This window comes from Salvelinus sp. IW2-2015, linkage group LG35 (genome assembly GCF_002910315.2).
Source record: "Salvelinus sp. IW2-2015 linkage group LG35, ASM291031v2, whole genome shotgun sequence".
Lineage (NCBI taxonomy): Eukaryota > Metazoa > Chordata > Actinopteri > Salmoniformes > Salmonidae > Salvelinus > Salvelinus sp. IW2-2015.
The window spans coordinates 4,692,131-4,706,082 of NC_036874.1; the positions used below are offsets into that span (position 1 = coordinate 4,692,131).

At 47.5% G+C, this 13,952-nt stretch overlaps 1 protein-coding gene across 1 annotated transcript in view; it reads left to right on the plus strand.

Annotated features, from left to right (window-relative positions):
* Positions 1 to 13,952, plus strand: part of LOC111958638 (poliovirus receptor) — a 60,395-nt gene that overhangs the window by 18,440 nt on the left and 28,003 nt on the right.

Genomic DNA, 13,952 nt, shown 5'->3' on the forward strand with positions numbered 1-13,952 from the left:
CGAGAGGTAGATAATTGTTCAGCACACAGAGATAAATGTGCCTTGGCAGTAGCTAAAGGGGAGACGAGAGACGAGAGGAGAGAGGGAAGAGCAGAAAGGGAAGCTCGTTTCAACACCGTCAGCGGCGTTAATGAGACACAGGTGCAACCTGTGGAACCACAGAGACTGTCAGAGAGGGGGAGGAGGCGGGGTGACAGGGAGTGTTAGCGAGGAAGGGAAAAGAGATGGAAGGTGAGTGAAGAGGGGTCAAAGAGAGAGGGAGGAGAGAGGTGAAGATGGATGATGAGAGAGACAAAGGGAGGGCACAAACTACACAGGAAAAGATGGAGGACAAAGGTGTGAACACTAAGAAATTAGAAGTGTCTGTGTGGGAGAGCGAGCAACACACACACACACACACACACACACACACACACACACACACAAGCCAAAGGGGCGAACTGTACTGTACCTGCAGTCCTCCTCGTTAGAGAGTGGTTACAGAGCGGTAGAGCAGTCGGAGGTGATCAGCAGGAGAGAGATTTCTAACGTGTGTGTGGAGTGTAGGGCTGGGAATTGCCAGGGACCTCACAATACGATATTATCACCATACTTACGTGCCGAAACACTGTGTATTGCGATTCTCGCGATTCTATATGTATTGCAATTTGATAGTGTGATTATGTATTTATTTATTTTTGATGTTCCAAACATATTGCTCACCATATGTCTGCTGCAGAGGGACAAGAGAGAGCCATGAGAAAACAAGTTTTGATCAGTCATGGAAATTAAGGTGCTGAAAAGAAATTGGCTTCCAATTTAAAAAGAAGATGGAGAACAAACTATGGAGGAAAAATACTGGAGTTTTGGTGCAGGTACAGACAACTAGCACAAAAATAATATTAAGATCTTGTCAAATTATATTCCGATAGGTAACCGCATCGAACCCCCCCCATCACTAGTGGAGAGCAGGTACACGAGTGTGTGTCTCTCTGTGTCTCCAGAAAAGTGTGTGTGAGAGACACATCTGAGGCAGTGGGAGAATGGCCTTTGTATTCAGAACAGAACTGAGTAAATATTTGGAAGTGCCTGCTGTGTGGGGTAGATTGTTATTTGTGGCGGGGGATGAGAAGAGGGAAAGAGATAAGAGGGGAGGAGGAGAGCTGAAGAGCTCAAAGGAGTGCAATTGTTTACCCCACTATAGAACATAAAGGTCTGCTCTGTGCTCGTGCTCAGGGACCATGAGAGAATCAACCAAAGTCTGCTCTGTGCTCTGCTTCAGGGACCATGGAGAGACTATCCCATAAAGTCTGCTCTGTGCTGTGCTCAGGGACCATGGAGAGCTATCCATAAAGTCTGCTCTGTGCTGTGCTCAGGGACCATGGAGAGCTATCCATAAAGTCTGCTCTGTGCTCTGGCTCAGGGACCATGGAGAGCTATCCATAAGTCTGCTCTGTGCTGTGCTTCAGGGACCATGAGAGAGCATCCATAAAGTCTGCTCTGTGCTGTGCTCAGGGACCATGGAGAGCTATCCATAAAGTCTGCTCTGTGCTGCTCAGGGACCATGGAGACTATCATAAAGTCTGCTCTGTGCTGTGCTCAGGACCATGGAGAGCTATCCATAAAGTCTGCTCTGTGCTCTGCTCAGGGACCATGGAGAGACAATCACAAAGTCTGCTCTGTCTGTGCTCAGGACCATGGAGAGACATCAACAAAGTCTGCTCTGCTCAGGGACCATGGAGAGACATCCATAAAGTCTGCTCTGTGCTGTGCTCAGGGACCATGGAAAGACATCCATAAAGTCTGCTCTGTGCTGTGCTCAGGGACCATGGAGAGCTATCCATAAAGTCTGCTCTGTCTGTGCTCAGGGACCATGGAGAGAGGATCAACACAAAGTCTGCTCTGTTCTGTGCTCAGGGACCATGGAGAGCTAATCCATAAAGTCTGCTCTGTGCTCTGCTCAGGGACCATGGAGAGCTAATCCATAAAGTCTGCTCTGTGCTCTGCTCAGGGACCATGGAGAGCTATCCATAAAGTCTGCTCTGTGCTCTTTGCTCAGGGACCATGGAGAGCTATCCATAAAGTCTGCTCTTGTGCTTGCTCAGGACCATGGAGAGCTATCCATAAAGTCGCTTCTGTGCTGTCTTCAGGGACCATGGAGAGCTATCCATAAAGTCTGCTCTGTGCTCTGCTCAGGGACCATGGAGAGCTAGCCATAAGGTCTGCTCTGCTCTGTGCTCTGCTCAGGGACCATGGAGAGCTACCCATAAAGTCTGCTCTGTGCTGTGCTCAGGGACCATGGAGAGAGATCCATAAAGTCTGCTCTGCTCTGCTCTGCTCAGGGACCATGGAGAGAGATCCATAAAGTCTGCTCTGCTCTGCTCAGGGACCATGGAGAGATAGCAACAAAGTCTGCTCTGTGCTCTGCTCAGGGACCATGGAGAGATATCAACATAAACTACTCTGTTCTCTCCCTTTGCTGTCAAATGACATGTGATGTACAGTAGAGCACACTGCTACAGAACTGCCCTCTGTTACACTCTGGCCATAGACATGTGGGGCCCTCGTCAAAAGTAGTGCACTATAAAGGGAATAGGGTGCCATTTGGCATGCAGTCATGACTGGACAGTGAGTTCCTCTCCTAGTACTGTGTTCTGTTCCTCCAGGTGGAATGGCCGCTATAGCGCAGTACACCCAGTATTGTTGCTGGAGCTGGGATGAGGCCATGACTTTCACCTGCACTAAGATGAGATTAGACACGTTTGTTAGAGGTGAAGTGGGGTTTACTTGGTAATACCACCCATGAGATGGGGGGACAGTAAGGACACACAGTAGGGCTGGGAATTAGCAGGGACCTCACGATAAGATATGATCACGATACTTTGGTGCTGATTCGATGTTCCAAACATATTGCTCACCATATGTCTGCTGCAGAGAGACGAGCGAGAGCCATGAGAAAATGAGTTTGGATCATCGTGGAAATAAATGTTTTAATTTCACCTTTATTTAACCAGACAAGTCAATTAAGAACAAATTCTTATTTTCAATGACGGCCTAGGAACAGTGGGTTAACTCTGCCTTGTTCAGTGGGCAGAATGACAGATTTTTATCTTGTCAGCTCGGGGATTCGATCTTGCAACCTTTCGGTTACTAGTCCAACGCTCTAACCACTAGGCTACCTGCCGCCCAGAAATGAAAGTGCTGAAAACAATTTGGCGCCCTATTTAACAAGATGGTGAACAAGTTATACAAATACTGGAGTCTTGGTGTAGCCAACTGCCGTCAATACGATATAACGTTAAAAATAATATCCTGATATGTAACTCTATAGATTTTCCCCTTCTCTAACACAGTGTGACCTCTTGCCCCGTGGTTTATGTTTTTAGCCATTGTGTCGAGGACAGGGCAGTTTGTGAGGGGTTTTCAACAAGGGGTCATTCATTCATGAGAACACACACACAAACACACACACGCCCCACCCCCAGCCTTTCATCTCCACTCTCACAGGCCCCTGTTGTTCTGTCAGTCTCAGAAAGCGAGGGATGGAGGAAGGAAGGGAGAGGGGGATGTGAAGGGCTGAGGAAGGCAGAGGCAGGAAGAGAACATGTGCTTCTAGATTCCTGTACCATTTCAGAGTAGCTGGTTGTTGCTGTGGCTTTATCTCCATCTATGCTATTTCCCTCCTCTCGCTCTCTCATCATCCCTCTCTCTTTCTCTCTTTCTCTCCCTATGGCAGTGCTCCGTGGGGTCTGTTTCAGTCTGTTTGCTGATGACTCTGCTCTGAACAGATGTGATGCTCAGCAGCTGTTGCTCAACTCTGGAGCATCTCTCTCTGTCTCCATCTATTTCTCTCACTGTCTCTCATTCCCCTCTAATTCTGTTGGCTAGGTTGAAAGCACAACTGGGTTGTGATCTGAACAAGGGGCCAGTCTATGTCCAGTCTGACTGAATGGAGCAGGATGTTGGAGGATTGACTGCCGGTCACATAAAGCCAATGACTGCTGTTGACTATATTGTAGTATTGACTGCTGTTGACTATACTGTAGTATTGACTGCTGTTGACTATACTGTAATATTTACTGCAGTTGACTATACTGTAGTATTGAGGGGCTTGTATTGGCCTGAACTAGACATTGATAGACATGTCAGCTGTGAGTGTGTAGAGTGTGTATTGGTTCCTTACAGTACCTGAGAAACTCATTGAAGGTTATGTGTATTGCTCTCTGAAAAGGAGGGGGGTCGTGTCATTCTGATGCCTGGAGCACTGGGGGCATTGGCCGGGCTTAGGGGTGTGTATGAGAGAGACTAGCTGCCACCGTTGTAATTAGTTCCTCTGACCTCCTCCCTCTATGCTGATGGATGGGGCTCTGATCTGATCTGGGGTGGAAATCTGGGATCAGCGTGGCAGATCCGCTCCTAATCAACGCTGCTCCCTGGAACGCCAGGCAGGAACGGCGGCTCCGGAATATCACAGGAGCTGGGATTTAACCGTCACTCAAATCCGCAACAAGCAGTCTAATTTAAAGGATGCAGAGATAAAGCTTCTACCCTTCCTGTGTGTGTGCTACTTTGCTCATGTGGAGAACAGAGATATGGAACAGCACTTTGTCCTCATACTATTAGATCAGATTTCACAAGACAAGCTGGTTCCAGGTTTCCTATGACCTTCTCCCTCTCTCTGTAGAGCTGCTGTTCATCTGAATATTCCTGCCTGGGCTGATGGAGATTCAAAGGAAGGATCAGTCAATTCCTGGCTCTCCTTTGAGGATCTGACTCATTAGCTAGTGTGTGTGATTAGCCAGCTAGCGTTTGATGTGATACTTGGTTTGTGTGTTACAGCACAGCAGCACTGCCCTCAGGTAGGTAGCAGCCCAGGTGTCCTTTCATTCCCAACATCCCACACCTGGAGAGGGGAGGAAGACGGGAGGAAGATCTATTAACCTGTCAGTCATAACAGAGTTCTCACACTAGAAGACATTGTTCGTTTCCATGTTGACTCAGCAGAAAAAAGCTGCCTGTTACTGTGGTTTATTTTTACCAACACAAATACAGAGTACAATGTTTACTGAGTAAGACTTTCACTTTCACTCCCGACAGTTTTGGTTTGATGGTAATGTTATGGGCAGGGTTCAGTTTCTACAGTTGGAATTTGACCGTCACGCTGAAACAGGAAATTCCCCTAAAAGACCAGTGGTTCATTTTTACCCACACAAATACGGTAAGACATTAACTTTCTCTTTCACGACCGACAGTCTTGGTTTGATGGTGACGTTTTGGGCAGGTTTCAGTTTTCGCAGCTGCACTTTCTGTTGGAATTTGACCATTACACTGAAACGGGAAATTCTCCTAAAATACCAGCGTGTTGCTTAGGAAGGAATGTAGTCCACTGGATGGGAACTAATCCACCCATTCTACTGGACTCTGTATGTTACAGCTTCAGATGAAAGTGTGTGTGTGATTTACAAATTCCCCTTGCATCCCTTTTCTGAAAGAAGTCCTCTGGCCCAAATCAGAACTGTGAACTTTGATACCAGTGAACAAAATTAGAACACGTTGTGATAACTGAATGAATAGTTTCAGGTCTTGGTTTGGGGGGGAACGGTGAACATCTTTTCCCTTTTGAACAGAAATGAGAAACAGTGAAATGTGGAGAACACAGTCAAATTAGGCTACAACAGAATACAGCCTCAATTGCTTGTTTCTCTGTCTGTGTTACTGATTACAGTCTGATTATGGGCCCCTGTTGTAGTAGGGCATCAGAGCATGACTGGGACTCGGAGGGCCATGAGAGAGGGTCTATTTAGGGACTATGTCCTATCTCTCCCCTCCTCCAGCTCTATATCCATCACTCTATCTTAACAGAATAGACAGTCAACAAAGGCAGCCCTTTCTAACTGTAATGACTGGGAGATGGGTGACTGTTCCTGCCTGATGATGTGTGACTGTGTAATCGTGTGCACTATTGTTCCTGTGTGATCTTCAGAGAGCTGCCATTGCCTTAGATCAGTGTGCAAAGCCCAAAGAGAGGCAGGTAAATGTCCACTCAATGATTGTTGCTTTAATAAACCCTCAGTGATGTGATAACGTTTGGACCACTTTACTAATAACACTGTTTAAACCTGCTAGCTCACGATGGACACAGTGTTCACAGTGCCAGTCACCATGGTGACGTAGGTAATATACCAACTCCCTATTTGTGCTGTAGAGGTGTTTGATTGAAAGCGCTATAGGACCGTGCTGTTGGTTGGTTCACACCATTCTCTCTTACAATGTTAAACTAAAGCTTCTATTTAAATCCAGTTCATGATCACACAGGAAGGAAGGCTGTGTTCTCTCTCTTATCCCATCCTTCTTCTTCTTTACCTCCAGTGAGGTGAGAGCCTATGGGAGGCGTGTGTTAGAGCGCTGGGTTTCATATAGCCCGCCACCTATTCAGAATGGGAACAATAGCAGGAGGAAACCCATCCGTCTACCGGTCCTAACAGACCTGAGAGGAACAGCAGGACAATCGAACTGTTCTGTTACTTCCTTCACAAAGACTCTTTCTACCCCTTTCTGTCTCTCACTCTCTCAGCCTCTTGGTGTGTCTCACGTTATGTCTGTGTCTCCCTTCTCTTCTCTCATCCCTTGCTTGTCAGCAGTGATTCATTCCAACGGGCTAGCTTTCTAATTTAGGCCAGAGTCATCCTCCGCTGTTCTGATGTTGACAATCAGCTGATATCTGACTAAGCGTTCACTACCCTGTCCCTCAGTCAGCGTTCTGTTAGCCAGCCATATTGGTTTGATGCATGAGTCCTGATCCAGTCAGACAGATTGTGGTTTAATGCACTCTACATATCACATACACCAGGGGTAGGTAACCCTGTTACTTGTGTGCCGCAGGTACTGCAGGATTTTGTTCCAACTAGGCACCACACCAGGGGTGCGTTTAGTTAGCTTGAACATTTTCTATGTTGTGGAACGGTTTCTACTGAACGACACGTTTTCCCAAAATCTTCTTGTATGTTCTTATACGGACTCTGAGAGAGGTTTTCTCCGTTCGGAAGGTGTGCCGGGTCGTGGCTTGAAGTAATGAGTGACGTATTTAAAGGGCAGTGGTGAGTTTTAAACTCACAACCCAGCTCCTCCCTGTTTAACTGGTTGGTCAGTACCGCACCGTTTCAGTTCAATATAACATTATATTATTTTTTTGGATACTGAACGCAGCCCTGACCAACTGAGCTGATTGATCAGTTCAGTTCAGCCTAAATTCAAGACACCTGGTCTTCCAGGTCGGTTAAATCAAAAACATGAAGAGCCTATAGCTTCCAGGACCAGGGTTGTCTTCCAGGACCAGGGTTGTCTTCCAGGACCAGGGTTGTCTTCCAGGACCAGGGTTGTCCTACCTCTGACATACACTATATTAATCAAATCAAATTTATTTATATAGCCCTTCGTACATCAGCTGATATCTCAAAGTGCTGTACAGAAACCCAGCCTAAAACCCCAAACAGCAAGCAATGCAGGTGTAGAAGCACGGTGGCTAGGAAAAACTCCCTAGAAAGGCCAAAACCTAGGAAGAAACCTAGAGGAACCAGGCTATGAGGGGTGGCCAGTCCTCTCCTGGCTGTGCCGGGTGGAGATTATAACAGAACATGGCCAAGATGTTCAAATGTTCATAAATGACCAGCATGGTGCAAATAATAATAATCACAGTAGTTGTCGAGGGTGCAGCACCTCAGGAGTAAATGTCAGTTGGCTTTTCATAGCCGATCATTAAGAGTATCTCTACCGCTCTCGCGGTTCTAGAGAGTTGAAAACAGCAGGTCTGGGACAGGTAGCAGGTCCGGTGAACAGCTCAGGGTTCCATAGCCGCAGGCAGAACAGTTGAAACTGGAGCAGCAGCACGGCCAGGTGGACTGGGACAGCAAGGAGTCATGTCAGGTCGTCCTGAGGTAATGGTCCTAGGGCTCAGGTCCTCCGAGAGAGAGAGAGAGAAAGAAAGAGAATTAGAGAGAGCATACTTAAATTCACACAGGACACCGGATAAGACAGAAGTACTCCAGATATAACAAACTGACTCTAGCCCCCGACACATAAACTAATGCAGCATAAATACTGGAGGCTGAGAGAGGAGGGGTCAGGAGACACTGTGGCCCCATCCGATGATACCCCCGGACAGGGCCAAACAGGAAGGATATAACCCCACCCACTTTCCCAAGGCACAGCCCCCACACCACTAGAGGGACATCTTCAACCACCAACTTACCATCCTGAGACAAGGCCGAGTATAGCCCACAAAGATCTCCGCCACGGCACAACCCAAGGGGGGGCGCCAACCCAGACAGGAAGATCACGTCAGTGACTCAACCCACTCAAGTGATGCCACCCTCCTAGGGACGGCATGAAAGAGCACCAGTAAGCCAGTGACTCAGCCCCTGTAATAGGGTTAGAGGCAGAGAATCCCAGTGGAGAGAGGGGAACCGGCCAGCAGAGACAGAAAGGGCGGTTCGTTGCTCCAGAGCCTTTCTGTTCACCTTCACACTCCTGGGCCAGACTACACTCAATCATATGACCTACTGAAGAGATGAGTCTTCAATAAAGACTTAAAGGTTAGACCGAGTCTGCGTCTCTCACATGGGGTAGCAGACCATTCCATAAAAATTGAGCTCTATAGGAGAAAGCCCTGCCTCCAGCGTTTTGCTTAGAAATTCTAGGGACAATTAGGAGGCCTGCGTCTTGTGACCGTAGCGTACGTGTAGGTATGTACGGCAGGACCAACCCGGAAAGATAGGTAGGTGCAAGCCCATGTAACGCTTTGTAGGTTAACAGTAAAACCTTGAAGTCATCTTCATTAATCCTCTAAAAGTATCAGAAATTGGATTGGTCTCTTTGATTAGGGAACGGACTCTTACAAGTCATGACGGCGACCCAATGGGCGTGTGTAATTAGGTTTGAGTGACAGCTTTGCAAAGCAGCTGGGGAAACAGCCCAAGGTGAATTAAAGTTGAATGTAACTGATGGCAGCGAGGGAGTGTGGCAACACAGCTGTGTTTGTGTTGTTGACGAGGTGTAAACTGAGGTGTTGTCATGGAATCTTTCACTAAACCCCAGGAGTGATTTTTATCAGCAGATGAATCAGAAGCTCACACCTACTGTAACCAGACATATCCCCTTGTTATAGACACATTGTTACACTGCACAGGAGTGATGGACTCGTTCACACACCCACATAGAATGCAGACAGTTTTGAGTAGTACAAGAGGCCAGCACGCGATAAAGTTGCAATTGTGTATATTTATTTATGTCCATAACTTAAAAACCTTTTGGAGGAATACCTGTCTGGTGCAGTGTGTGTCTACCTGATCACCTGCCACTCCCTGTGATCCTAGACCTGTATAGTTGATGAAACTATTCTGGGGCTGAGGTGAGATAATGGCAGACAGACAGATCGGGTGAAAGAGATGTCGGGGAACCTGTGTTTTTCTGCTGAAGCTGGCAGCCTGCTAGACTCGCTAAAGAGGTGTCGGACAAGGCTAAAACTAAGAAGAGAGATCAGGGAAGTTTTTGAGGAACTGATCCTGAAGTTTCCCCTGACATTGATCTGAGGTCTGGGTTGTATTAGCTAGGATCTCCCTGGGGAGGTATTGGTTGGAATGAGGTGGAGTGAGAAGACTAGGCCAGAACCAGATGAACAAGGATAGACCAAAGCTAGAAGGATAAAACGTGAGAGTGAGAGGACCTGGACTGAAATAAAGTGGGGAAATAAACAAAGCTGTCATGGCCAGACAGTCCCAGAGGAGAGGTGGACTGTACTGTAGCAGTCGGTTTTTTCCCAAATGCCACCCTATTCCCTTTATAGTGCACTACGTTTGACCCGGGCCCACGCATCCATCGAGACTGTAGCAGTATAACTGCAGAGAGACTGAGTCATGCAGTAGCAGCAGTATATTTGGCTGAGGAGAGCAGTGTCCTCTCTGTTCTGTGTAAACAACCATGTGTTGTCTTTATGGGGCCTGAACAGGCCAACAACCAGACAAAGGCCCACAACACAACCACATGTGCATCCTCCTGTAGTCTCTCTGGAGTCACAAACCCATCCTCTTTCTTTATATTGTTCGCTCGCTCGCTCTTTCTTGTGCCCCCCCTCCCCAGTGTAAATGTTCTCTTTATCAATAATGGAGGTATGAGAAGAGGAGACCGCTGTGCTCTTTTTCACCAGGAAATGAATAATTCAGCCTGTAGAGACGAGTGCCTGCCTGGGCCTCGCCGTGTGTCCGCTTGGGTGTGTGTGCGCCCGCTTGTTTTTTGTTTAGTTGAGTACTGGGCTTTTGCTTTGCCTGTGCCTCTTAAATTATGTAGAATGTACTGTACAGAATGGTACAAAACCATGTCAATGTTCAGTACTGTATGTTAGTAGGTAAACCCTTAGGAGACTACGCTACTCTGGACATTTAGTGCACTACTGTTTGCAACTAAATTCAGCTACTGTATGGCTGCACTCAGTCATATGATGCATGCCCTATGAGCCCTGGTCAAAAGTAGTACCCTACTGTATTTAGGGAATAGGGTGCCATTTGGGGTGGAGCCTTATTCAAAGTCTGCTCCTATAACGATCACTCGATCCACACAAACTCACTGGACCAGAATTGACTTCTGTTCTCTGGTATGTGCATACCTGTTGAGAAGGAGGGGAGGGGGTAGAGAGCGAGAGACTGGGGGGAGAGAGAGCAAGGGAGGAACGAGAGGGGGGGAAGGGTGGAAATCCACTGAGATACAGCATGTAATACATTTAGTCTGTCAGATCCTGCTGGGGTCCCTGTAGTAAAGGGACTGGAGGCCTCTGTCAGATCCTGCTGGGCCCCTGTAGTAAAGGGACTGGAGGCCTCTGTCAGATCCTGCTGGGCCCCTGTAGTAAAGGGACTGGAGGCCTCTGTCAGATCATGCTGGGCCCCTGTAGTAAAGGGACTGGAGGCCCCTGTCAGATCCTGCTGGGCCCCTGTAGTAAAGGGACTGGAGGCCCCTGTCAGGTCCTGCTGGGCCCCTGTAGTAAAGGGACTGGAGGCCCCTGTCAGAGCCTGCTGGGTCCCTGTAGTAAAGGGACTGGATGCCACTGTCAGATCCTGCTGTAGTAGTTCTCACACTCAGTCATATACAGTACGCGTCAGTGACCTGAGAGTACAGGTAGGGTCACTGTCTAGTTTTACTTTCAGTTAGTATGCCTCTAACTATTTAAATTAACTAGTTTTTGTTTTTGTGTAATTAAGGAACAAACTTGACTTTTGTGCGTAAATATTAACATACTCCCTACAGAACAAATTCTAATACAAAGCATGTAAGCAAACAAGCTTTGGTATGCAAACAGACAGGAGGAACACACACACACACACACACGCCCACATACACAACATACGCACGCATGCATACTGATGCCACACACACACACACACACACTTTCACACTCACCACATACACTGTTGCTACTGTGTATTGTCTATCCTGTTTCCTAGTCACTTTACCCCCTACTTATATGTACATATCTACCTCAATTACCTCGTACTCCTGCACATCCGCTCTGCACTGGTTATTCACTGTGTATATATTCCAACACGCGCACATGTTGATTCTGTCCACCCACACCAGATGCGATCAGGACACGCAGGTTGAAATATCCAAACAAACTCTCAACCAAGTATATTCATTTGGGGACATGTCGAAAAGCATTAAACATTGATGCCATTTTAGCTAGCTAGCTTGCTAGCTAATTTGTCCTGGGATATAAACATTGGGTTGTTATTTTACCTGAAATGCACAAGGTCCTCTACTCTGACAATTAATCCACAGATAAGAGGGTAAAAGTGTGTTTCTAGTAATCTCTCCTCCTTCAGGCTTCTTCTTTGGACTTTATGGCAACCAACTTTAAGGTGCATTACCACCACCGACTGGAGTGTGGACCTCAGTTCATCTTTCAATCACCCACGTGGGTATATGCTCCTAAAAACCAATGAGGAGATGGGAGAGGTGGGACTTGCAGCGTGTCAAGCGTCACAAATGGAACCAAGTTCTATTTTAGCGCCTGGCTACGATGATTGAATAACATGTATGTGTACATTTTTTAATTAAAAAAAAAAWGAATTGTATCCCCTTTTCTTCCCAATTTTCGTGGTATCCAATCGCTAGTAATTACTATCTTGCCTCATCGCTACAACTCCCGTACGGGCTCGGGAGAGACGAAGGTCGAAAGCCACGCGTCCTCCGAAGCCCCGCCACAGGAGTCGCTGGAGCGCGATGAGACAAGGATATCCCTACCGGCCAAACCCTCCCTAACCCGGACGACGCTAGCCCAATTGTGCGTCGCCCCATGGACCTCCCGGTCGCGGCCGGCTGCGACAGAGCCTGGGCGCGAACCCAGAGCCTCTGGTGGCGCAGCTAGCACTGCGATGCAGTGCCCTAGACCACTGCGCCACCCGGGAGGCCCAACATGTATGTGTACATTTTTGCTACGCTTGCACACGTGACAAGTCTGGTCTGGTCAGCATGTAAGCCTTACTACGCAACACTCTGCTCCCTGCGTACCAAACTGTGTGTGTAGACATGTTCCCTCTTTTTGAAATATGAATGTCATTGAACGAGTCTAACAATGTAATTGAATAAGGGGATATTATCAGGTGGATGTTTAATTTGCTGAATAAACAGTCAACTAAAGTTCTGACTTATTGTCTACAGTACAGGTTGTTATGGTTGTCTAAAGAGCAAAGGATGTTTTTTACACCTCAAGATGAGGCACTTCAAGTAGAGATGCTGTACAGACTACACAGCATCCCAATTCTGCTGTTACTTTGAGAGAAGAGTGTGTAGTTTAGAGGGCAAATGCCCGCCATTATACACAGTTACAGTAGATTCTACCACTGTAGCCTGTATCAAGGCTGTTATTCTCCTAGACCAGAAGGCACAAAGGCTAATGTATGTTCTCCCTCGCCACCACACAGCCTACAGCAGCAACTACTTATTAGACTACTTTATTAGCCCAGTCACAGGCATTCTTCCAGATAGTACCCTATTGCCTAAGTAGTGCACTATGTTTGATCACGGCCCGCAGGGCTCTAAACACACACTATATTGGGACTAGGGTTCCATCTGGGACGGATGTCAGTGACACAATGGCAGTCAGAGTACTTGCAGAGATGCAGGTTATTTGGCTCCAAGCCCAGAGACCAACCACTGGCCAGCCCACAGGATCACACTGAGGAGATAAAAGACTAAATGTGTTTGGTTGAATACCAGAGGGAGTGCAGCAGATAATGTAGGTAATGAAATAAATCAAGGTCCAGGATGATTGAACAAATGGACCACCACAGAGCTCTGGAGAGAACAGGGTAGCATAGGGGCTAATGTATAAGGCCATTCTCAGTAGGATACATCACAGCACAATGTTTAGCAGTGGAAAATACACCTCTTTGTTCTTATTGGACACATGCAGGTTGAACCTCCCTGCTTTACTCAATTTCCAAATATTTTCAGTTTCCTCCCAACTGAACAGGACTTGAGACCAGCAGGGAATACTGTTTGAGGGTTAAGCCTGCATGGTATTAGACACTAGGCGGAATGCTTGTTTTGGCCAGTAAATGGTCTAGTGAGTACTGGGGATGTGGTGTTACTCTGTAAATAACTGGCCTCTTTGGGGCTGGAGATGGACTGTGCTGCATCAGTGACCATCAGACAGAGGACAAGAGAACCATTAGCCATCAGCCTCACTCCCTCACTCAGTCACACGCTGATTCAGGTAAGCAGCAGACAGACCGACAGGGAGCTAAGCAGACAGACGGGCAGACCGGCGGGGAGCTAAGCAGACAGACGGGCAGACCGACGGGGAGCTAAGCAGACAGACGGGGAGCTAAGCAGACAGACGGGCAGACCGACGGGGAGCTAAGCAGACAGACGGGCAGACCGACGGGGAGCTAAGCAGACAGACGGGCAGACCGACGGGGAGGGAG